The sequence below is a fragment of the Pseudorca crassidens genome, chromosome 12 (assembly GCF_039906515.1).
Source record: "Pseudorca crassidens isolate mPseCra1 chromosome 12, mPseCra1.hap1, whole genome shotgun sequence".
Taxonomy (NCBI): Eukaryota; Metazoa; Chordata; class Mammalia; order Artiodactyla; family Delphinidae; genus Pseudorca; species Pseudorca crassidens.
In genome coordinates, this window is record NC_090307.1 from 53,967,625 (window position 1) to 53,992,318 (window position 24,694).

Here is a 24,694-nt window from a genome sequence, read left to right on the forward strand (position 1 = left end):
TATCTATAAGCTTACTTTGAAATACATCAAAAATAAGATGATTGATGGATGAATAGAGAGCTAGATATGCGACAAAGCATATATTTTTAAAATATTTATTTTTTTAATATTTTAAAATATATTAAAATATTTTATATTTTAATATTAATATTAATAGTTTTAAAATATTTTATTTATTATCTATTTATTTGGTTGCACCAGGTTAATTGCAGCAGGTGTGCTCCTTAGTTGCAGCCAGCAGACTCCTTAGTTGTGGCTCACAGCCTCCTTAATTGAGGCACATGTCCTCCTTAGTTGCAGCAGGCGGGCTCCTTAGTTGTGGCATGTGAACTCTTAATTGCAGTATGCATGTGGGATCTAGCTCCCAGACCAGGGATCGAACCTGGGCCCCCTGCATTGGGAGCACAGAGTCTTAACCACTGTGCAGCCCCAGAAGTCCCTATAGTAAAATATTAACTATAATATTTATGAATCTAAGCAATGAGAACATGGGTGTTCATAGTAAAATGTTTTTGACTCTTCTTATGCTTCACAATTTTTATAATAAAATCTTAGGAAAATGTATTGAATAATAAGGAAAATTTTTATAAAAAGTAGTATATTTTAAAAGCATGAGAAAATTGTATATAAAAAGAGATTGCTCCTCCCCCACCAAGAAAACTAATTTACTAAATTATTACTAGTAGATGTGTTTAGCCAGCATCATATGGGTAATTTTAATTTTTCCCTTTTGTATTTTTTAGCATTTTACAAATGTTTAATGAGCATGTTGTTCAATTCAAATTTAAAAAGTAAAGTGTTTTAAAAAGTAAAAATGCATAGTAAATTGCACTTTACAATCCTATAAAATCAGCAGGATTCATGAGAAAGAATAGGAATCATCAGATAGAGGCAGGTAGGTCAAATGGAGAATTGGCCCTAAGACTGCCTCCCTGCTTTGATAAATGTTACCTGAATTACTTATAGGATTGCACCCCCCCTACTTTATCAAAAAGAATCTGCTATTAAATCTGCTATTATCTCCTATTTTCATTTTTTTCCTTGACGATCAAAAAGGCCATTTCTAGTGGAACTCTCTCACACCCCTATAGGTCCTACTGCTTAGAGCTGAACCACATCCACATAGCCCTTGATAGCAACCATTCACTAGAATCCACTTTGTGTGTTAGTGGAGGCCTCCCAGTCATGTAGGCTTGAAGATTTGGTAAATACATCTTGGAGCTTTTTGTAAGAATATTCCTGGAATTCTGACTCCCTATTGTTAACATAAATAAATTCTCTACATCAACATGCCAGAATGGAGTTGGGCTTTGGAGCTAAGGTCAAGGGTAGGGTCAATCAGCAGGGGTCTTACAAAACCTCAGAGGCTATGACATCTCAGTGTAGGGTGAATTTTTTCTACCATAAAAGTGAGTGTTTGCAGATTCTTGAAACAAACAAACGTGACTTGGCATCTTTTTTTTTTTTTGGTCTCTTTTATGTAAAAAAAAACTCTCCGGCAATTATCAGATGGCAAACTCACAAATAAACATTCAGGCCTCATTTAATTGAAAGATAACTTTTCTCAGACTTAACTATTATTTTAATCAGGTAATTTTCCACCATATATCAAACAGAGCCCATTTAATAGATAAATTTAAGCACAAAAAAATTGTCTCTAAGGCAGTATCTTTGGAGAAACACTAGAGAATCAAGAGACTATAAAATTAATACCAAAAAAATTATTGGGCTTCAATTATGTACTTGGCACAATTTCAGTGTTCTAGTATCATACAGATTTACCCATAACTACAATTTGGTTTGGATTACCTGAGGAAGAAAATGAACATGTTCTTTAAGTTTGCAACTGCAATTATTTCTTCCTATTGAAACTTTGCTTTGCACTATCAGTAATCATAGGCAAAAACAATCTAGACTTGCCTTGGTTTCTGCAGCTAGACCCTTGGTAAAAAATCCTACATACTCCAGTCTTCCCTGGCTCTTAAATTGGTTTCTGTAAATCAAGTAACTAGGCATCTGAGGTAAATTAAATTTGGGGGGAGGGTAAGTTACCTGTTAATGACCTAGCTACGAAAATATCACTGTACATATCTCTTTCAAATTTCAGTAGGGTTTCCAGCCACCCTGCAAAGTCTTCCCTGACAACTCCCATTCAGTGATTTTGCCTTTTTCTGATCAGTATGTAATCAAATTATATCATCTATTGTTACTTACCTGGCCCATGTGTATATCTTATCACCCTAAACAGATTGCAAGCTCCTAGAATGCTAGAACTAATTCTTACTTTTCTTCTGAGTTACCTTAGACACATGATAGTTTCTCAAGAAATACTTTTGAATGACTCACAAAAGACTAGTTGCATGGAATAGGGGGAAATAATCAGCCTAAAAGATTGGAAAAGGAACCCAGCCTTTCACCTTCTTTCTACCTTCAGAACTCCCTCTTTCTCAGCTTGTATGGCTAGCAATTCCCTCTTGGCAGTATTGTCTAGGGGTCCGTGGTAAGCTAGGCTGCCTTTGCTCATAAGACACTGCTTGAACCTACCAACATTCCAGTGGATCAGGGAGAAGCTTATCAAATCAGCAGGACAAGTACATGTCATGCCCCAAATCTATTTGGAGATCAAATGGGCCTTACTCAATAATAAAATGGAAGCCTGGTTTTGTTTCTATTTGCTTGGCTTCAGATTAATTAAATACATTCCCCACAAGTACAAAGCAGCTGCTTTTCTGACATTCAATTAAATTGTCTTTCTCAAAGAGAAGCTGATCCCAGAGTGTGGATAGTTCTAATTATGTTTTAGCCTGTTTTATGGCAAAACCCTAAAAAAGTTGAAAAGGAAGAAAGGAAACTCCCTATCCCTCCCTGTCACTGATGATCCAGCCCGAATTTTGTTAGAGGACAAACTCTGTACTAAAAGGGTTTAAACAAACCCAGTAGCCACAAAGTGAGATTTTCCACTGTTCCCAGGAATTATCAATACAACTTTTGCTATGTATACATCTTTGATTGATATGGACCAATACTGTTAGATTAACTCATTGTTTTTGCCTACAAACAAACCAATGTGTGTTGATTGTATAGACAGCATGTTTTCAGCACTGCTATAGGCACTGTGGGGTATAGAAGATGAATAAAAGTATGGTTCCTCTCTTCAATGGATTTACAATCTAATAAAGTGTGATAAGACTAACATTGAAAACAACTGTGGGGGACTTCCCTGGTGGCACAGTGGTTAAGACTCCATGCTCCCAAAGCTGGCATCCCGGATTCAATCCCTGGCCAGGGAACTAGATCCCACATGCATGCTGTAACTAAGAGTTCGCATGCCACAACTAAGGACTTGGCACAACCAACCAACCAAATAAATAAATAAATATTTAAATTAAAAGAAAACAATTGTGAACAGTACAAGGCATTATATATGATCCAGTGCTGACTTGGAGACCTTAGACTTTAAATGCAACAGAAATTCAGTGAAGGGGGAAAAGTCATAGGGAGTTTCAGTCATAAAAGAAGACTTTGTGAAGAAAATGGGACAGCAAGTGAACATTGAAAGCGGGATGGGATCTGAGGCAAAGGAGGTAGGTTGTCCATTCCAGTTTCAGAAAACATCATTTTGTTAATTCCTTAAGATGCCCAATTCTTGATTGGCAGAACATATATAAACAAATACACTTTCAATCACTGGGTTATTACCTTTTTTAAAAACTACCTTTAATATACTATTATTTTAGTGGTCTGTAAATAAATTTGCTCAATTTTCCATTTCCCAGTTGGCAGAGTCAGGCCAATAATTTGGCTTATTAGCTTTAAAGTTATTAGTTGTGTGCATATAGTTGATTAACAAATAAAAACAAAGTGGTCACTATGTGCAAGGCCCTTTTTTAGTTGTTGGGGATAAAATGGTGCACAAGTAATTAAGATGCCTGTCAAGTTTAAATGTGCTGGTGGAGACAGACATACAAAGAAAAACATGATTACAATTATAGTATGTGTCATCAAAGAAAAATATAGAGAGCTATGAAAGCATATATTAGGAAAGTCTAACTTAGAGAAGCAGTGACAAATTTCTTGAGAAATTGATAATTTAGGCTGAGGCCTGAAGCGTATAGGAGTTAAAGGTAAGGGTAGCAGGAACAGATTACTTTAGGAATAGAGAAGGCAATTAATGTGGTTGGAGGTTAGCAGGAGATAAGGCTGGACAAATAAGTAGAGTTGGGTCATGCTTATCTATCTATATAATAAACAAATTATAAATTATAGCAAACTGAAATATTCAGCAGCCGTCACATTTAATTTTACTTTTTTATCACAAACTCTGTTGAGAATTAAATTGCTCTTATGATAAAAACAACTTGAAAAGATAAAACAAGAATGTCTTGTTATTTCATTCATGATGACTTCCTTACAGTAGACATCTACAAGACATAAACAGAATTTTAGAATTCCAATTAAAGTAGTTATCTCTAAAATTATGAAATAAACTGGGAGAAATCATACTCGTAATAGGCAACATAGTGAAGCAATTAAGTGTATAGAATCTTGGAACCAGACTTCTTGGGTTTGAATTCCAGCTCCCATACTTACTCATTCTATGACATTAGGCAAATTTGAGCTCCAGTTTTCCTACCTTTAAAATGGGGATGGATTACAGCAAAAGCACAAGAAACAAAAGGAAAAATAGCTAAATTGGAGTTCATCAAAAGTAAAAACTTTTTTTCTTCAAAGGACAAAATCAAGAAAGTGAAAAAACCCCACAGAATGGGAGAAAATATGTACAAATTATATATCTGATAAGGGACTTGTATCTAAAATAGATAAAGAATTCTTACAACTCAATAACAAAAAGATAAATAACCCATTGAAAAATTGGCTGATGATTTGAACAGACATTTCTCCAGAGAAGATATACAAATGGGCAAAAAGCACATGAAAAGATATTCAGTATCATTTGCCATCATAAAAATGCAAATCAAAACCACATACGATACTACTTTACATCCACTAACATGGCTATAATTAAAAAGATGGACAATAACAAGTGTTGGTAAGGATGTGGAGAAATTATACTGCTGGTGAGAATGTAAAATGGTACAACCATTTTGGAAAACAGTCTGGTAGTTCTTCAGACATTTAAAGATAGAATTACCATATGACCTAGCAATTCTACTCCCAGATATATACCAAAGAGAAATGAAAATGTACATCTGCATAAAAACTTTTATATGAAAGTTCATGACAGCATTATTCATAGTAGACAAAAAGTAGAAGCAATCCAACCAAGTGTCCATGAACTGATGAATGGATAAACAAGATGAGGCATAACCATACAACAGAATATTATTTGGCAATAAAAAGGAATTAAGTACTGATATATGCTACAACATGGATGAACCTCAAAAACATTATATGAAGTGAAAGGAGCCAGTCACAAAGAACCGTATATTTATGACTCCATTTATATGAAATGTCTAGAACAGGCAACTCTATAGGACATACAGTATACTAGTGATTGCCTTAGGGCTGGTGGGATAAAAAGACTAGGGAATGACAGATAGGGGGTGTGCAGTTTATGGAGTGATGAAGATGTTCTAAAATGGATTGTGGTGATGGATTCACAACTCTAAATATATTAAAAGCCATTGAGCTGAACACTTTAAGTGGGTAAATTGTATGTATGTGGATTATAGCTTAGTAAAGCTGTATAAAAAAGTGGGGTTTCATTAAATAAAGTACTATGTTTAAAGGGCTGAAATAGTGCCTGACTCATAATTAATGCTACGTAAGTGTTTGTTATCCACTAGAATATAAACTCCCCAAGGGAATGAGCTTTTTACCTGTTTTGTTACCAAGTTCCTGGCACACAGCTGGCCCTCAAAAATATTTATAAATGAATAAATGATCTGGAGAAATTAGAACTTATTTTTGTAAATGCAATATATACTCATAGCCAAAAAACAAAAAAAGCAGCTAAGAATGTGAAATGCCAAGTAAATGTCCCCTCACTCACTAATCCCACTCTGCTGCTATACCCAGTGATCCATGAGATTTTAACTAGATTTAACTAGATTTTAACAACCAGCTTCTTATTTGGAATAGCTAGAGCCACACCTAATCAGATGCATCCTAGGGTTTGGAGGTTAAGGAAGTTTAGAAATATGTATTTAGGACTCGGGCCAGATGTGTGTTCCCTTCTTTGTTGCAGTTTGGTCCCCAAATTTCTGACTAAACCCAAGCTAAAGGCATAGTGTTAGGTTACCAATTTATCTTATACCATGAACTGAAGCATGTTCACTGCTGGAAAATAATCCCAAATACAACATTCAGTTATGTGCAAAAACAAGATAAAACAAAACAATATAGTTTTAGAAAGAATAGAATATTTCAAACCAAGTCAGCTTATTGGTGAAAGTGACAAATTCAGCTCATTCATTTATTTTTGCATCTTATTGAAACCCTATTAAAAGAACAATAAAGGGATTTCTTTGAAGCTAGAAATGCATTAGGACATAAAGGACCAGAAAGGAAACAACAGGAACAAAACTCTGGAAGCTGGAAACAGATGGATATCTGGCACCTAACCTAGCAGATCTGAGAAAGCTAATTCCTAAACTGGCAGTGGGGAAAACCTAGAAGTAACTCAATTTACAAAGACCTTCCAAAAGACTTGGGAATTGGTGACATCAGGAATGGCTGGAAGTTGGGGCTCGAAATAGGAAGCTAAGTTGAAACTTTATGAAGCAGTTAAATTCTTAGATCTCTTCCTCAATTCCACATGGCTGGATGACTGTCTTCTCTCACCTGGCAAAATAGTGGAGGTTTATTCTTTGCAGAGGGTAAAATAGAAAGTCCCAGGCCTTAGGCACACCAGGTACAGCTGTAGGTGAGGGAATTATTCTGAAGACAGAGGTATTAAGTGAACATCTGTAAATTGCATGCTGAATGCTATAAGCCCTCTTTTCTCATTGAGCTCAGAGAACTCTAGCGTCTGGACATTACCCTCTAGGAAGGTGATTAGAAGATCTTCTCTGGGGAAAGCAAACCTCTCCAAGAGGAAAAACATAAAGGTATTGATGGAGAAACCCCTCAAATGATTGACCTAGTCAGATCATCCTACACTGAAGCACTACCCACGTGCTCAGACTCCTGCCATCTTAGTGCTCTTCTCTTAAATGTGAATTCATAACTAAGGACCACCAGACATTAGAGAAGAGTCTCTGACATGAAGATAAAAACCAAAACAAATAAACTAAAAAAGAAACTTGGAGAAAACAGAACTATGCATGGAGATGAAAATGTCAAAGAATTAATAGCTTCAGAGAGATAAGAGAATATATTGAATATATAAAAGAACAGGATGATAAAAAGAGAGCTCTTGGAAAATGAAAATGTGATGGTATAAATGAAAACCTAAATAGAAAAATTGAAAAACAAAATTTAGAAACTCTTCCAGAAAGTAGAGCAAAAAAGCCAGGAATGAAAAATTGGAAAGGAAAGTTAAGAAAACTAGAGCACCAGCCCTAGACATCCAACATACACATCTAATACGAGTTCCAGAAAGACAAGAGAGAAAATGGAAGGACAGAAATCATCAAAGAAATAATTAAAATTTTTTTCTAGAAATGAATAATACAAAATTTTTAATTGAAAAGGCCCAGCACTGTGAATAAAAATACTCACCCCAAAGCATACCATTGTGAAATTTATTAAAATTAGGGGTAAAGAGAGGACTCTACAAGCTATTGGAGAGAAAAAAACAGGTCACATACAAAGAATCAAGAACCAGAATAGATTTAAACTTCTCAATAGCAACACTGAAATCTAGATGATAATGGAGAAATGCCTTCAAATTTTTGAGGGAAAATTATTTCCAAGTGATAATTCTAGATCCAACTAAACTATCAATCAAGTGGAAAGGTCAAGTAAACACATTTTCATTCATGTGGGGTCTCAAAGATTCACCTTCCATGCATTCTTTCTCAGGAAACTATGAGAGGATGTACTTCATTAAAACAAAGGGGGAAATCACAAACATGCAAGATATAGAGTACAGGAAACAAAGGATCCAACACAGTAGAGAGGCAAACAGAATCCTCAGAATGATGATGAAGAAATAGTCCAAGATAATGCCTAGCTATCAAGGATAGATGACAACAAGCCAGAAAGTTCAGGGAAGGATTCTTAAGAAGATTAAATTTATGGAACACCTGTTGCATGTCAAATGTGTTAAGAGATTTAGACAATTAGTGGAGACCTTGGAGTTGAATTAGTGAAAATATAGAGAAAACAAAGCAAGCAAAAGAAACTATACAATAATTAATCCTAAAGAAACTAAAGAGTGATACAGAAAAGAAAAAGTAATAATAATTTCCCTATATGGCTTGACTGTGAATAGTATTTGCATAATACATACATTATATTACATATATTATATAATTATGTATTATATACATTTATGTATAATATGGATCTAACAAAAATTACAATGTAACTGCATTGGGAGGATGGAGGGATGGGAAGGATGCAAGGATGTTGTGGGAACACAGGAGTCAGGGTGACAGAGAGCTAAATCTTTGTCCTCCATAATGGAGTTCCAATTATAGTGTCTAAAACTAAAAAAATCATAAAATAGTAGTATAAGTTTATTATTTACATAAATAGAGATAAATAGCAAAATTACTAGATAACAGGGGAATTAGTGGAAGAGAACTAATTTTCCTAATAAGCCTTATAGAACTAGTTGGCTCTTTCAACTATATGCGTGTATAAATATTTTTTAATTAATTAATTAATTAATTTTTGACTGCATTGGGTCTTCATTGCTGTGCATGGGCTTTCTCTAGTTGCTGCGAGCAGGGGCTACTCTTCGTTTTGGTGCGCGGGCTTCTCATTGCGGTGGCTTCCCTTGTTGCGGAGCACAGGCTCTAGTTGCACGCGGACTTCAGTAGTTGTGGCGTGTGGGCTCAGTAGTTGTGGCTTGCGGGCTCTAGAGCGCAGGCTCAGTAGTTGTGGCACATGGGCTTAGTTGCTCTGAGGCATGTGGGATCATCCTGGACCAGGGATGGAACCCGTGTCCCCTGCATTGGCAGGCAGATTCTTAACCACTGCACCACCAGGGAAGTCCCTGCATGCATAATATTGACAAAAGTAAAAGTAAAGTTTATACTGGTGCTGTGGAGGATAAAACATGAATAAGATCGGGTCCCTCAAATTGCTCATTGTCAAGGTGGGGGAAGAGAGATATTCAGCTATTGTGTATGAGACTAAATGTGACATGTGCTCTAAGAGGTTAGAATAGAAAGCTGTGAGAACCCTGAGGAGAGAGAAAGTACAGGCTTTAGAGATAAACAATTTGGAAATAAAACGTTTTTTAGTGTCAGGTCTGGAAGGAAATGGGGGAATTTTAGCAGGTAGAGATTAGTGTGGTGGGTATCCCAGGTAAAGGGATTGCGTGAGTAAAGGCAGACAGGCAGAAAAGCTATGCTCTTGTCCAAGGAGGAAAGCATAATCTGATCTGATGGAGTATGCCGTGCAAGCAAGATGTGCTGAGAAATAAGGCTGCGGAGGGAACTGGAGGACATACCTTTGGATGACCTTGAAAACTCCATTAAAGCTTTTGGAAGGCAATGGGAAATTGTTAACTTTTTGTAGCAGGGAATTGGTATGATCTGAGCTGTAGTTTAGGAAGATTATCTGGCAGCAATACATGAGTTGAATTGGAAAGAGAAACAAAAAGAAGGCAAGGAAATAAGGAGGAGCCCAATTCAATAACCCAGGGCAGAGGTATGAGGGTCTGAACTTGAACAGGATTGGTGGAAATTGAAAGGCAGGGACGGATAGGAGACATTTCAGAGGTAACAGTTAAACCTGCTTTTAACAATGTATTGGGACTTCCCTGGTGGTCCAGTGGTTAAAAATCCGCCTTCAAATGCAGGGGATGTGGGTTCGAGCCCTGGTTGGGAACTAAGATCCCACATGCCACAGGGCAACTAAGCCTGCGTGCTCTGGAGCCCACACACCACAACTAAAGACCCGACGCAGCCAAATAAATAAATAAATAAAATATTGGGACTTCCCTGATGGTGCAGTGGTTAAGAATCCACCTGTCAGTGCAGGGGACACGGGTTCGAGCCCTGGTCAGGGAAGATCCCACATGTTGTGGAGCAACTAGGCTCGTGTGCCACAACTACTGATCCTGTGCTCTAAAGCCCGCGAGCCACAACTACTGAGCTCCCGTGCCGGAACTACTGAAGCCCACACGCCTAGAGCCCGTGCTCTGAAACAAGAGAGGCCACCACAGTGAGCAGCCCGCGCACCACAACAAAGAGTAGCCCCGACTCGCCACAGCTAGAGAAAGCCCGTGTGCGGCAACAAAGACCCAAAGCAGCCCAAAATAAATTAATTAATTAATTTTTTTAAAAAAGCCAACTAGTTAATAAGCCTTAGAACATCCTGATTTTGTACAAATGCTTGATGTGTTAATATTTTCTTATATCTTATTTCAGTTGGCTTTTTAAATGCGTAGTTACTATACTGTTGACAGAGGACTTCAAAAAGAACTTAATTATGCTTTACTTTTTTCATCTCATCATTCTTGTGAGCCAAAATTATTTTTAAATAAATCAAGAGACAAGCCCACAGTTAACATCATACACCAAAGTGAAAAGCTGAAAGCTTTTCCTCCAAAATCAGGAGCAAGACAAGGATACCCATTCCCACTGCTTTGATTTGACATAGTATTGGAAGTTCTAGCCAGAGAAATTAGGCAAGAAAAAGAAAGAAAGGCATCCAAACTGCAAAGGAAGTAGTAAAACTGTCACTATTTGCAGATGACTTAATATTACATACAGAAAACTCTAAAGACTCCATCAAATAACTGTTAGAACTAATAAACAAATTCAGTAAAGTTGTAGAATACAAAATCAATATCCAAAAATCTGTTGCATTTCTATACACTAATAATGAACTATCAGTAAGAGAAATTAAGAAAACGATCCCATTTATAATCTTATAAAAAAGAATAAAATACCTACGAACAACTTTAACCAAGGCAGTGAAAGACCTCCTCATAATAATTAATTGGCAGGTCTGTAACATTTAACCACTACCGGGGCTACACACCTAGTCACACTGACTTCAGTCTCTCCCATATTCCCAAATCTACCCATCATTCACAACATTGCCAGATAAATGTTCCTGTTTAATATTTAATCACCCATTCAAATTTATATAGTGGTTCCCTAATGCCTGCCCCGCCAAAATTACAAATTTTCTGCTCAGTATTCAAGGCCAATACCACCTGGTCCCAGTCACCTCTGCAGCTTTGCTGTTGGTGACCTCTAACACCACACCTCCACTCCAGTCTGCCTGACCTCCTTATTATCCCCTACTCTCAACAATGCACCCTTTGCAGTTCAGTGTTTTGCCTTCAGGCTTTTCCTACCTGGAATTCTCTCCCTTGACCTTCTCCCTTATTCAAATTCCTACCTACCCTTTAAGGCTGACTCAGTTTCTACCTTCTCCATTACCTCCTCTCCCAGGGACTTCAGAGAAAGTTGATCTCTGTGTTTCCTACTGTTATATAGCATTTAGAGTCTACACCATATAATTTGACATTTAACTATCTGTTTATTTTTACATGTGCTGCCTCCCTCTCCTTTCCAAGCAGGCTATCATTTCCTGGAGAACAAGTTAACTCTATCATGTACTTCTCCTGATTCCCTCTACCTTTACTCTCTGCATTAGTCAGAATTATTTTGGTTGCAAGTGACAGAATCCCAATTCAAATTAGCTTAAATGAAAAAGGGATTTTTTTTTTTACTCAATGTAAGTAAAGAAGCTATGGGTAGAGCAGAGTTTAGAAGCACACTTGACCTCAGGTGTTTAAACAACATCATCACAAGTCACTCTCCATCTCTTGGCCCTGCCTTCCTCTGAGAAAATGAGCTCAGGGAGTATTAGCAAAGGTGGCCAGAAGCAACTCGGAAGGTACATCTTAAGGGCTTAGTAAACTGGGCAGAAAGAAGACATATTTTTCTCCCCTGTTTTAGAAAAGACCCAAGGCTTACTCTCATTGGCCTGGAGAGGATCACATACTCACTCCTGAACCAATCACAGCAACTCTGATTAATTAGGCCCCGGTCGCATGATCAAGCCTTGAACTGGAAAGAGGCGGTAGAGCCAGGGTCTCACGTTGATGCAGACCATGCCCACCAAGAAAGGTTCAGATATACTATTCCAAAGGAAAATCTGGACATCGTTTACCCAAAGAAGTGGAAATGATTCTGGGCAGGCAGAAATAACCGATGACTGCAGACACGTCCCATGTCCAATGTCATTTAGAACATTATAAAAGCTCTTTCAAATAAGATCAACTTTCTGAGCTGTTAAATTGTATTTATTTTTGATGCACTGTGGTAAATGCGTGGATGGGCAAAATGCGGCATCTAGGAGAGTGGCGAGTCATCTTTTTATTCTCCGTATGTAAACACTGGAAGTCATGGCAAGCATAACTTGTGGTAAAATAATATCACCAAAAGAATTCTCTTTGCTTAAAGCAAATTTGAAAAGGGCTGATTAATGCACTACAAAGCATCTTAAAATCAAGCATTTTGTTCTTGTTTCCTGTGCTGTAAGAGCCTGAGGAACTTCAAGAATAAAGACCTTCATATTGTGGAGAATTCGAAATAGAAAACAAATTTAGTGATAAGTCATAATAACCTAGTTATAAAAAAGTAACAGTAATTTAGCTCTAATGTTTAGTCACCATTACAGAAGTAAATACTCTTTTATTTCTATTCTCTTCAGGTGTTGTCAGAATCCCTGTCCCCACTCCCTCCTCAGGAAATTAGACACAAGTTGAACATATGCCTTGGTGGCTGTCACCATGGGAAGGCAGAACATCGATGGTGGGGGAGAACCTGGCAGCCTTGAATGGTAAAATGGATGCAGTTGTACAAGTAAGTCATTAACAGGGCAGATGCCAATTTGTTGAGAACTGCCTTATTAACTAGAGAGAACCTGGAATCAAAAGTTCAATTTGGATGAGTTCATTACTCACCTCAAGAGAAAAATACAGGAAAAAAAGCATTAAGTTGTATTTCACTAGAAGCTGGAAGCTAGAAGCCAGATGATATGATGGGTGGTGACCAAACGGCAGCACAATACCCTTGCCACAAATTAATTAAGTGAATAAACAACCAAAGGTGTTTATTAAAACCAATCAACAAATTTGGTTAATATGGCCTGGGATAGAGCTAAAACTGAAAGTGATAGTCCCCAGAGTAATGAAAAATCCCAGATTAAACAGTTCAGTTAATGATCCACATGACAGAAAAAAGCATCTGTGCTAATTTTAAACTAAAGTAGAGCGGAGAGTGGAGAATAGGAAAATAAGGAGAAAAATTGGAACTTTGAAGTCAGACAGATTCGAAGTCAATTTTTCACCACTTACTAGGCATAACCTTGGTGAAGTTTTGCATTCTTTCCAATTCTCAGTTTCTCTTTTTTTAAAATAGGGAACAATTTATGACAGTATATACCTCATAAATTGTTCTAAGGATTAAATGAGAAAGTGCATGAGAGATATTTAGTACAATACCTGGAATATAGTAAGTGCTAATTAATTTTCAGTGACTATTACTATTATTATTCATTCTAAGGTGAGTTCTTTGAAGAAAAGGATGAACCATCAAAATAACTTTGTTTTAGGGAAGCAGGATTAGAGACAAACTGAGCGGGTTCAAAGGGTTCAAAATCTTGACAGTAAACTTGCAAGCATAAATCAAGACGGTTCCGACTAGATTCTGCAGCAAAGAAGGAACAGTTTCCCTCCAAGGGGATGAGGGTCAGCCTTGCATCCTTTTGTAAAATCAGAGATTGTGGTGTCTTGTTCACATCTGTACCATGTGTGTCTGTATCCCAGCACACTTGTGGAATGAAAGGAAGAATGCTCTAGGACACACTCGTGAGGACATATGTCCCCTCCAAAATCATGAAATGATTCTGTAAGTGTCAGAATTTAATAGACAACCTGTAGTTTCTAGAAAAGGAGCGATTATGATAACAATACCCATTTCCCTAAAGGATCGTCGTGTCTGAATGAAACGGCCTAGCAGCATAAGGAACCCTAGAAATTGTGAGTCATTGTGTTACTCTCAGTTTCTATGCTTCTGTTGCTTCTAGAATACTGGAGCTTTGTGCAAAGATAAGGCAGAATGGGCTATGAGGCTGGGGTCAGATTCAAAGTATGATTCATTTTCAAATTCAAATCAAATGAGTGTATACTCAGTCTCCACAAATCAAAGCTACTTCAGGTAGCTTTAAGTACTTGGGCTTGTTTCCCTTGTTGTTGCCTGTTGTGGTTGCTGTTGTTTAGCATTACTGTGGTGTACCTTCTCTCCATGTTCGAAGCTCCTACTGGCTGCCATTTGGGAACATTATTTAAATGTGCATTGACACTGTTTTCATATAAAACAGTGACAACAACAAATTTTAATCCATCTACTTTAACATTTAAAAAGATCATATACATTGGAAAGCAGTATACAAAGACATAAAAAAAAAGTCAATTAGCTCTTAACACACAGCTAAATGCTGCCTAAATAAGGTTTAACAGTGGTTAGTGATTGAAACTGAACTATAAAGTTCAATAGGTTCCAATGACGTAGCTGTCACGTGATTTTTACAGGTGATATGCATGAGAAATGACGTCCTCTTTTAAATGCAGAGCCTATTCTATAACTACTAAACAATTAAATGTTGGCTTAAAATTATTGGGAAATAGAAGGATAAAAGAGAACATAGGTAAAAAAGACTAATATGATAAAATAAAAAATAGATGACAAATAAACATGAAATTGCAAGAAGTAAGGGTGATTAAAGGAGAGAATAAAGAAAAGTTTAATGGGTTTTTGCTGAACCTGCCTTTTGGAAGAGGAATGGTGAGATGAAGGGTTTGGGGAAGGGTAGGGAGGATCCTCTAGCCCTCCATATCAAAGAGAAACCAAGATTTTAAGCCCAGAGCCTAGAATTCTCTTGGGACTCTATACAGACCAGCATGCCACCGTAATTACAGAAGGTGTCATCTGACCAACCTCAGGCTGCAATGTTAGGCTAGTGGTGTGAAACAAAATTTTACTTTCTTAACGTCCTTTAAATAGGTGTTACTTCCCTTAATAGCACTGCTGTGCTTGGTCAGGGAAGGAAGGATAAACCTAAATCCTCACTCAATAGCTTTAATAATGTTCCATCTATTATTTTTAAGTCTATACATTTTCCCATTTCTCTAAAATCCTCTAACTTCTTAAAGGCCTATAAGTTTACATAGTTTTTTTCCTTCTTACCTAGATGGTTACAGAGTATTTTTAATTTGTTTAAGTAGAAACACTGAATAGTTATTAAAAGTTCTTTAGATCTTGCCTTTAGAATGCATAATTTATATAATTCTAAATTTTAGTTATCTTATAATCAGGACAAAATTAATTTCCCTTTAATTTGTGTGGCGCCTAGTTTCCAGGGTTGTTGTTGTTGTTTTTGGTTATGACTGAATATCACAGCTAATATAGTGAGGAAGAAAAAACATATTTTGTGATCAAATCTAAATTTAATTTAAACGTTTTCCCTGGGGGTAAAATAAGGGATGAAAAATTAAGTTATACGTGCCTCTAATTCTGGTGACAGTTTAAATGGATGATATTTCAGTTTTGAATGAAGCTTGCATCTAATATCCAACATTTATTAAATAAATAAAGCAACCCTCCTAGAGAATAACAGAAATTAAGAGTAACTTTCTGCAAATAAAATGATGAATTAACTATTGCTAGTTACATTTATGTTTATATTCTTTTTTTTTTAAGATGATAACTACAGTCATAAATTGACTTGTATAGCACCTCAGTATAGCACCTCTTTGGGCCTTTCCACATGGTCCACTGACATCACTTATGATCATCTGTCCTTTCACCTTTAATCTATGTTGGGGTCTTGAGTTACTGCTCCTTCAGCATATTTATCAACATAAACTTTCATAGTTTTCCTGGTAGTCTGAGAAGAGGACTAACAGCCCTTGAGGCTTCTTAGGCTCTTAGACATCTACAGGATTCTTCCCTACCTCACAATAAAAATTGAGTGCTTGGGACTTCCCTGGTGGCACAGTGGTTAAGACTCTGTGCTCGCAACACAGGGGGCCCGGGTTCGATCCCTGGTCAGGGAACTAGATCCCACATGCATGCCGCAACTAAGAGTTCACATGCCACAACTAAGAGTTCACATGCCACAACTAAGGAGCCTGCATGCCACAACTAATACCTGGCGCAATACCAAATAAGTAAATTTTAAAAAAATTACCCAAAAAAATACCAAATAAGTAAATTTTAAAAAAATTGAGTGCTCTACCAGATTTTGGCTTTTATATCAACTCTCATGGACACAGAATGTAGATAATGGGGAAAGACTTTTTTCAGTACTACAAAGGGTATCTAATCTCTCAGGTTAATTTTGAAAAATATTTTGTATGTCTTATTTCTTTTTGTATTTTAAAAGACAACCTGGTGTTTTCTAAAATTGTCCACTTGACTCAGATAAGTCCTCTGTGTTTCATTACATTTTAGACTAGCTCATTGAAAGTGACAGAAAATGCCAAAGATTCAAAATCTCCCAAACACTTAAAGGTTGTAAGTTATTCGTATGATTATCTACTTGAGAATATTTTGGGGGGAAAGGCATAAAAGAAAGTACAGTGTGGTTAAAAACAAACAAACATACTTTAGGTTCAGAAAGAACTGGGTTTGAGTCCCTGTGCTGTCACACACTGGCTGTGTGACTTTAACTGGTTACTTAATGTCACTGACCTCCCTCTCCTCAACTGTAAAACAGAATAGTAAAACCTAGCTCATAGGGTTGATGTGCAGACTAAATAAGTTAAATGAAAAACACAAAAAATGCCCAATTTAGCAAATGACACAAGAACATGTTCAATAAATGGCAACCAATATTATTATTTTTTATAACGTATATCCTGTCTCCTTCCAGAAAGTGTCAGAAGCAGCCTTTTCTTTCTTTCTTTTTTTTTTTTTAAAGAAGATGTTGTAGGTAGGAGTTTATTAATTAATTTATTTATTTTTGCTGTGTTGCGTCTGCATGTCTGTGTAAGGGCTTTCTCTAGTTGTGACAAGCAGGGGCCACTCTTCATCGTGGTGCACGGGCCTCTCACTATGGCGGCCTCTCTTGTTGCAGAGCACAGGCTCCAGATGCACAGGCTCAGTAGTTGTGGCTCACAGGCCCAGTTGCTCCGCGCCATGTGGGATCTTCCCAGACCAGGGCTCAAACCCGTGTCCCCTGCATTAGCAGGCAGATTCTCAACCACTGCACCACCAGGGAAGCCCGACAACCAATATTATTAAAAACATATTAAGAGAAGGAAGAAATATCTAAGGCAGGACTCTATTTATAATGTAGGCTACCACCATCTGGACAGTTTTTCCCAATTTCCTCTATCCAATCTTGGAAAAAAATTTTTTGGAGTAAGGATAAAAGCTTTCTATATATATATATAAATATATACTTTTACACAAATATTAGAAAAAATTAATTTTAGTTTGGGAACAAAACACTCTGTGCATTAAAAGTGGTGCTTAAATCTTATTTTCAGATAGCTGTATGTGTTTAATGTTCCTTCTCTGCACTAAACTGAGAATGAAGGAAGATACTGAATCAAAGCACATAGCAAAATATAACCAGAAGCAGAATCAGAAGACACTGAAAGACAAAGGAAAACTGAACACTTCATTCCAATACCTTAAAACATTATTCTTAGTTTCCCTCTTAGGTCAGACAACAAAATACAAATGTGCTTAGTTTCAGGCTCAAGGTTGATCTCCTAAATGAAGCCAATAATAAATGTCAGGAAAATTTAATAGATTAGCCTACCCTACATTGTATCCAGTAAGTTTTATGGGAGAAATTACCCCTCTTTGAGGAAAGGAGTAAAATGTTACTTCATTTCTAACACAATCACTAAAAATCACCTTGGAACTGGAGGCTTGTCAAATAGATATTCACCAACAAAATGAATTGCAAAGAGGCTGAACTGCTTGATTAAAATAAGAAGATGAAATTTTCAATTATTTGTAGAAGCTGCATTCACAGTATAACAAAAAACATTATTGCCACAAGAGAAATGCTTTCAAGAATCAGTGTTGGGAATTCCTTGTTGCCAGTGGTTAGGACTCATCAATTTCACTGCTGTGGCCCAGGTTTAATCCCTGGTTGGGGAACTATGATCCCGCGTAGTGAGGCCAAAAAAAAAAAAAAAAAGACTCAGTGTTCTTTCACTAATATAAATAACACTATTTTGGCAGTTCAGATCATTTAGAATCTAAGAAAGAAAAGAACATTATCAGTAACATCTGCTGTGATCAAAAGACAGCATGATCAAAAGACAGCAATGTCAAATTCTCTTTTCCTGAAGCCCTGACTGAGATGAACCATGATGTTCCCAGGATTAGTCACCTAAAGTGTTTCATAGTTCTTTATAGCATGTGAATTTTCTTAGATTAGTTCAAATTTACAAGGAGTTTCTACCTGAGTTATTCCTTAAGGGTTCTATGTAGAATTATTTACAATAGAGTTGGTCTTTTTTCCCCAGAGTTGAGGCATCCTAGTGGCTTGAGAATTATTTCCTTAGAAATACTTCTCAGGGACTTCCCTGGTGGAGCAATGGTTAAGAATCTGCCTGCCATTGCCTGGGACATGGGTTCAGTTCCTGGTCCGGGAAGATCCCACGTCCCACAGAGCAACTAAGCCCATGCACCACAGCTACTGAGCCTGCACGCCTAGAGCCCATGCTCCGCAACAAGAGAAGCCCACGCTCGATGCAACTAGAGAAAGCCCGTGTGCAGCAACAAAGACTCAACACAGCCAAAAATAAATAAAATTAAAAAAAAAAAGAATGACCACAAAATTTTAGGTGATAAGCAACTGCAAACCAAAACTCTATAATAGATATATACACAAAAAAGAAAAAGGAATCCAACATAACACTAAAGAGTCATCAAATCACAAGAGAAGAGAACAAAAGAAGGAGAAAGGGGAAAAAAGACCTACAGAAACATTCAAAACAGTCAACAAAATGGCAATAAGAACATACATATCAATAATTACCTTAAATATAAATGGACTAAGTGCTCCAACCAAAAGACATAGAGTAGCTGAATGGATACAAAAACAAGACCCGTATATATATTACCTACAAGGGACTCACTTCAGATGTAGAGATACATACAGACTGAAAGTGAGGGGATGGAAAAAGGTATCCCATGCAAATAGAAATCAAAAGAAAGCCAAAGTAGCAATACTTATATCAGACAAGATAGATTTTAGAATAAAGACTTTACAAGAGACAAAGAAGAACACTACATAAGGATCAAGGGATCAATCCAAGAAGAAAATATAACAATTGTAAATATATATGCACCCAACATAGGAGCACCTAAATATATAAGGCAAATATTAACAGACATAAAAAGAGAAATCGACAGTAACACAATAAAAATAGGGGACTTTAACACCCCACTTACATCAATGGACAGATCATCCAGACAGAAAATCAATAAGAAAACACAGGCCTTAAATAACACATTATACAAATAGACTTAAATGATATATAGAGAGCATTCCATCTGAAAGCAGCAGAACACACATCCTTTTCAAATGCATATGGAACATTCTCCAGGACAGATCACATGCTAGGCCACAAAACAAGCCTCTGTAAATTTAAGAAAATTGAAATCATGTCAAGCATCTTTTCTGACAACAACTATGAGACTAGAGATCAACTACAAGAAAAAAATTGCAAAAAACACAAACACATGGAGGCTAAACAATATTCTACTAAATAACCAACGGATCACTGAAGAAATTAAAGAGGAAATTTTAAAGTACATAGAGACAAATGAAAATGAAAACATGATGATCCAAAACCTATGGGACACAGCAAAGGCAGTTCTAAGAGGGAAGTTTATAGCGATACAAACTTACCTCAGGAAACAAGCAAAATCTCAAATAAATAACCTAATAATTAGATGGGAGTAGAACCATTTACAAAGCTGGTAAACTGGGAGACTGTTAGTTTGAGAAGGAAAATAAAAGTTAATGTAAGGTGAGTCTTTCTGTGAAAAGAAATATTTTTAAAATACCTTTAAAAAATGAAAGCTCTATCAAGACTTTCCTTCTGAAAGTATGTTCTAAGTCTTTTTCTTTCGTACAGTGTTGTTTTAGTGTATCCTTCAGACTTCTTTTAAATTATTTATTACTTTGAAGTTTCTATAGATAATTATAATAAATCATAAATAAATAGTTACCACCCACTCTTACTGCAAAGGTGAGAATTTACAATCACATCAAAAAGTATAAAATACCTAGGAATAAACTCAACCAAGGAGGTGAAACACCTATACTCTGAAAACTATAAGACTTTGATGAAGAAAATTGAAGAAAGATATCCTATGTTCATCGATTGGAAGAATCCACATTGTTAAAATGTCCATGCTACCCATAGCAATCTACAGATTTAATGCAATCCCTATCAAAATACCCATGACATTTTTCACAGAATTAGGACAAATAATCCTAAAATTCATATGGGACTGCAAAAGACCCTGAGTTGCCAAAGCAATCTTGAGAAAAAAGAACAAAGCTGGAAGTATCATGCTCCCTCAATTTGGACTACACTACAAAGCTACAGTAATCAAAACAGTATGATACTGGCACAAAAACACACGCATGGATCAATGGAACGGAATAGAGAGCCCAGAAATAAGCCCATGCACATATGGTCAATTAATCTATGACAAAGGAGGCAAAAATATCCAATGGGGAAGAGACAGTTGCTTCAGTAAGTGGTGTTGGGAAAACTGGACAGCTACATGTGAAAGAATGAAATTAGAACATTTTCTCACACCTAAACTCAAAATGGATTAAAGACCTAAATATAAGGCTGGAAACCATAAAACCCCTAGAAGAAAATGTAGGTAGTCCACTCTGACATAAGTCTTAGCAATATTTTTTTGGATCTGTCTCCTCTGGCAAGGAAAACAAAAGCAAAAATAAACAAATGGGGCCTAACTAAACTTAAAAGCTTTTGCTGAGTGAGGGAAACTATCAGAAAAATGGAAAGACAACCTACTGAATGGGACAAAATATTTTCAAATGATGTGTCTGATAAGGGATTAATATCCAAAATATATAAAGGACTCATAAACTCAATATCAAAAACCAAAGAACCCAATTAAAAAATGGGCAGAAGACCTGAATAGTCATTTTTCCAAAGAAGACTTACAGATGGCCAACAGGCACATGAAAAGATGATCAACATCACTATCAGGAAAATGCAAATCAAAACCATGATGAGTTATCACCTCATAGCTGTCAGAATGGCTATTGTCAAAAAGAAAACAGGTAATAAATGTTGGCAAAGATGTGGAGAAAAGGGAACCCTAGTACACTGTTGGTGGAAATGTAAATTGATACAGCCACTATGGAAAACAGTATGGAAGTTCCTCAAAAAACTAAAAATAGAAATACCATGCTATCCAGGAATTCCACTCCTGTGTATTTAACTGAAGAAAAAGAAAACACTAATTCAAAAAGATACATACACCCCCAATGTTCACAGCAGCATTATTTACAATAGCCAAGAAATGGAAGCAACCTAAGTATCCATCAACAGTGGAATGGATAAAGATGTGGTATATTTATATACACTGGAATATTAGTCATAAGAATGAAAATTTGCCATTCACAACATGGATGGACCTGGAGGAACTTAAACTTAATAAAGTAAGTCAGACAAAGACAAATACTGTATGTTTTCATTTATATGTGGAATCTTAAAAAATAAAACAAATGAACAAATATAACAAAACAGAAACAGACTCATAAATTCAGAGAACAAATTAGTGGTTACCAGTGGGAAGAGGGGAGGAGAGGGGAGGGGCAAGATAGGTGAAGGGGATTAAGAGGTATAAGCTACTAGGTATAAAATAAATAAGATACAAGCATGTAGTTAATGTACAGCACAGGGGATATAGCCAATATTTTATAATAACTTTAATTTGAATATACTCTATAAAAATATTGAATCACTATGTTGTATATCTGAAACTAATATAACATTGTAAACCAGCTATCCTTTAATTAAAAAACAAATGAAATAAAATTATGATGTACAAAACAACAAAACAAACAAAAAAACAAAGAAATCCCAGAAGATTAGAAAAAATCTTAAGACAAATTTTTTCAGACTTTTTCTGAAGTTCCATGATTTTTCAAGGAAATACAATTAATTACATGCTTTTTGAAATCCATATGTCTGTCTGAGAGTCAGCAAATACAAGCTGGGCTGGTAATGAGCTAACTCATATAACGTTGTTCAGTAGATTTTTAAAGATCACTTAGAGTCGCTTTTGTTTTGAGCTTTAACCACTGCTGAACCTATGAAAATCTAAAAAGTTGGTTTCTTTAAAAGAAAAAAAAAACACTTCAAGATGAGAGATTTTTTTTTTTTAAACTCCAAGATCTAATCAGAAAAAGAATTTTAAAAAACAGAGTTTAAACACAGAATCAGTGGCTGTTCATTAGTTCAGACAAAAGATAAGGGTGACATCTAGTGTTCATAGGGAGTATCTGTCATTTTTCATCAATTTACCCCAACTGCAAGATATTGAATGCAGCATAAACACTAAAGAGAGGGAGCAAATGAAAAAGGTCACTATGGTACCTATGATAATAATGGGAAATAGACAAGATGGACTTAATTGATATTTATAGGACATTCCACCCCAAAACAACAGAATACACTTTCTTCTCAAGTGCTCATGGAACATTCTCCAGGATAGATCATATCTTGGGTCACATATCAAGCCTTGGTAAATTTAAGAAAAATGAAATCCTATCAAGTATCTTTTCGAACCATAATGCTATGAGACTAGATATGAATTACAGGAAAATACCTGTAAAAAATACAAACACATGGTGGCTAAACAATACACTACTAATAACCAAGAGGTGACTGAAGAAATCAAACAGGAAATCAAAAAATACCTAGAAACAAATGACAATGAAAATACAATGACCCAAAACCTATGGGACGTAGCAAAAGCAGTTCTAACACGGAAGTTTATAGCAATACAATCCTACCTCAAGAAACAAGAAACATCTCAAAGAAACAACCTAACCTTACACCTAAAGCAATTAGAGAAAGAAGAACAAAAAAACCCCAAAGTTAGCAGAAGGAAAGAAATCGTAAAGATCAGATCAGAAATAAATGAAAAAGAAATGAAGGAAGCCATAGCAAATATCAATAAAACTAAAAGCTGGTTCTTTGAGAAGATAAACAAAATTGATAAACCATTAGCCAGACTCATCAAGAAAAAAAGGGAGAAGACTCAAATCAATAGAATTAGAAATGAAAGAGAAGTAACAACTGACACGGCAGAAATACAAAGGATCATGAAAGATTACTACAAGCAACTATATGCCAATAAAATGGAAAACCTGGAAGAAATGGACAAATTCTTAGAAATGCACAACCTTCCAACACTGAACCAGGAAGAAATAGAAAATATAAACAGACCAATTATAAGCACTGAAATTGAAACTGTGATTAAAAATCTTCCAACAAACAAAAGCCCAAGACCAGAAGGCTTCATAGATGAATTCTATCAAACATTTAGAGAAGAGCTAACACTTATTCTTCTCAAACTTTTCCAAAACATAGCAGAGGGAGGAACACTCCCAAACTCATTCTATGAGGCCACCATCACCCTGATACCAAAACCAGACAGATGTCACAAGGAAAGAAAACTACAGGCCAATATCACTGATGAACATAGATGCAAAAATCCTCAACAAAATACTAGCAAACAGAATCCAACAGCACATTAAAAGGATCATACACCATGATCAAGTGGAGTTTATCCCAGGAATGCAAGGATTCTTCAATATACACAAATCAATCAATGTGATACACCATATTAACAAATTGAAGGAGAAAAACCATATGATCATCTAAATAGATGCAGAGAACGCTTTCGACAAAATTCAACACCCATTTATAATAAAAACTCTGCAGAAAGTAGGCATAGAGGGAACTTTCCTCAACATAATAAAGGCCATATATGACAAACCCACAGCTAACATCGTCCTCAATGATGAAAAACTGAAACCATTTCCAATAAGATCAGGAACAAGACAAGGTTGCCCACTCTCACCACTATTATTCAACATTGTTTTGGAAGTTTTTGCCACAGCAACAAGAGAAGAAAAAGAAATAAAAGGAATCCAAATTGCAAAAGAAGAAGTAAAGCTGTCACATCTGTTTGCAGATGACATGATACTATACACAGAGAATCCTCAAGATGCTACCAAAAAACTACTAGAGCTAATCAGTGAATGTGGTAAAGTAGCAGGATATAAAATTAATGCACAGATATCTCTTGCATTCCTATACAATAATGATGAAAAATCTGAAAGTGAAATTAAGAAAACACTCCCATTTACCATTGCAACAAAAAGAATAAAATATCTATGAATAAACCTACGTAAGGAGAGAAAAGACCTGTATGCAGAAAATTATAAGACACTGATGAAAGAAATTAAAGATGATACAAACAGATGGAGAGATATACCATGT

At 36.1% G+C, this 24,694-nt stretch overlaps 1 non-coding gene and 1 pseudogene across 1 annotated transcript; both read left to right on the forward strand.

Annotated features, from left to right (window-relative positions):
- Window positions 1–24,694, forward strand: part of LOC137203424 (proteolipid protein 2 pseudogene) — a 106,862-nt pseudogene that overhangs the window by 19,894 nt on the left and 62,274 nt on the right.
- TRNAA-CGC (transfer RNA alanine (anticodon CGC)) lies at window positions 16,144–16,216 on the forward strand. Its single transcript has one exon. It is a non-coding gene; the product is annotated as a tRNA-Ala (tRNA).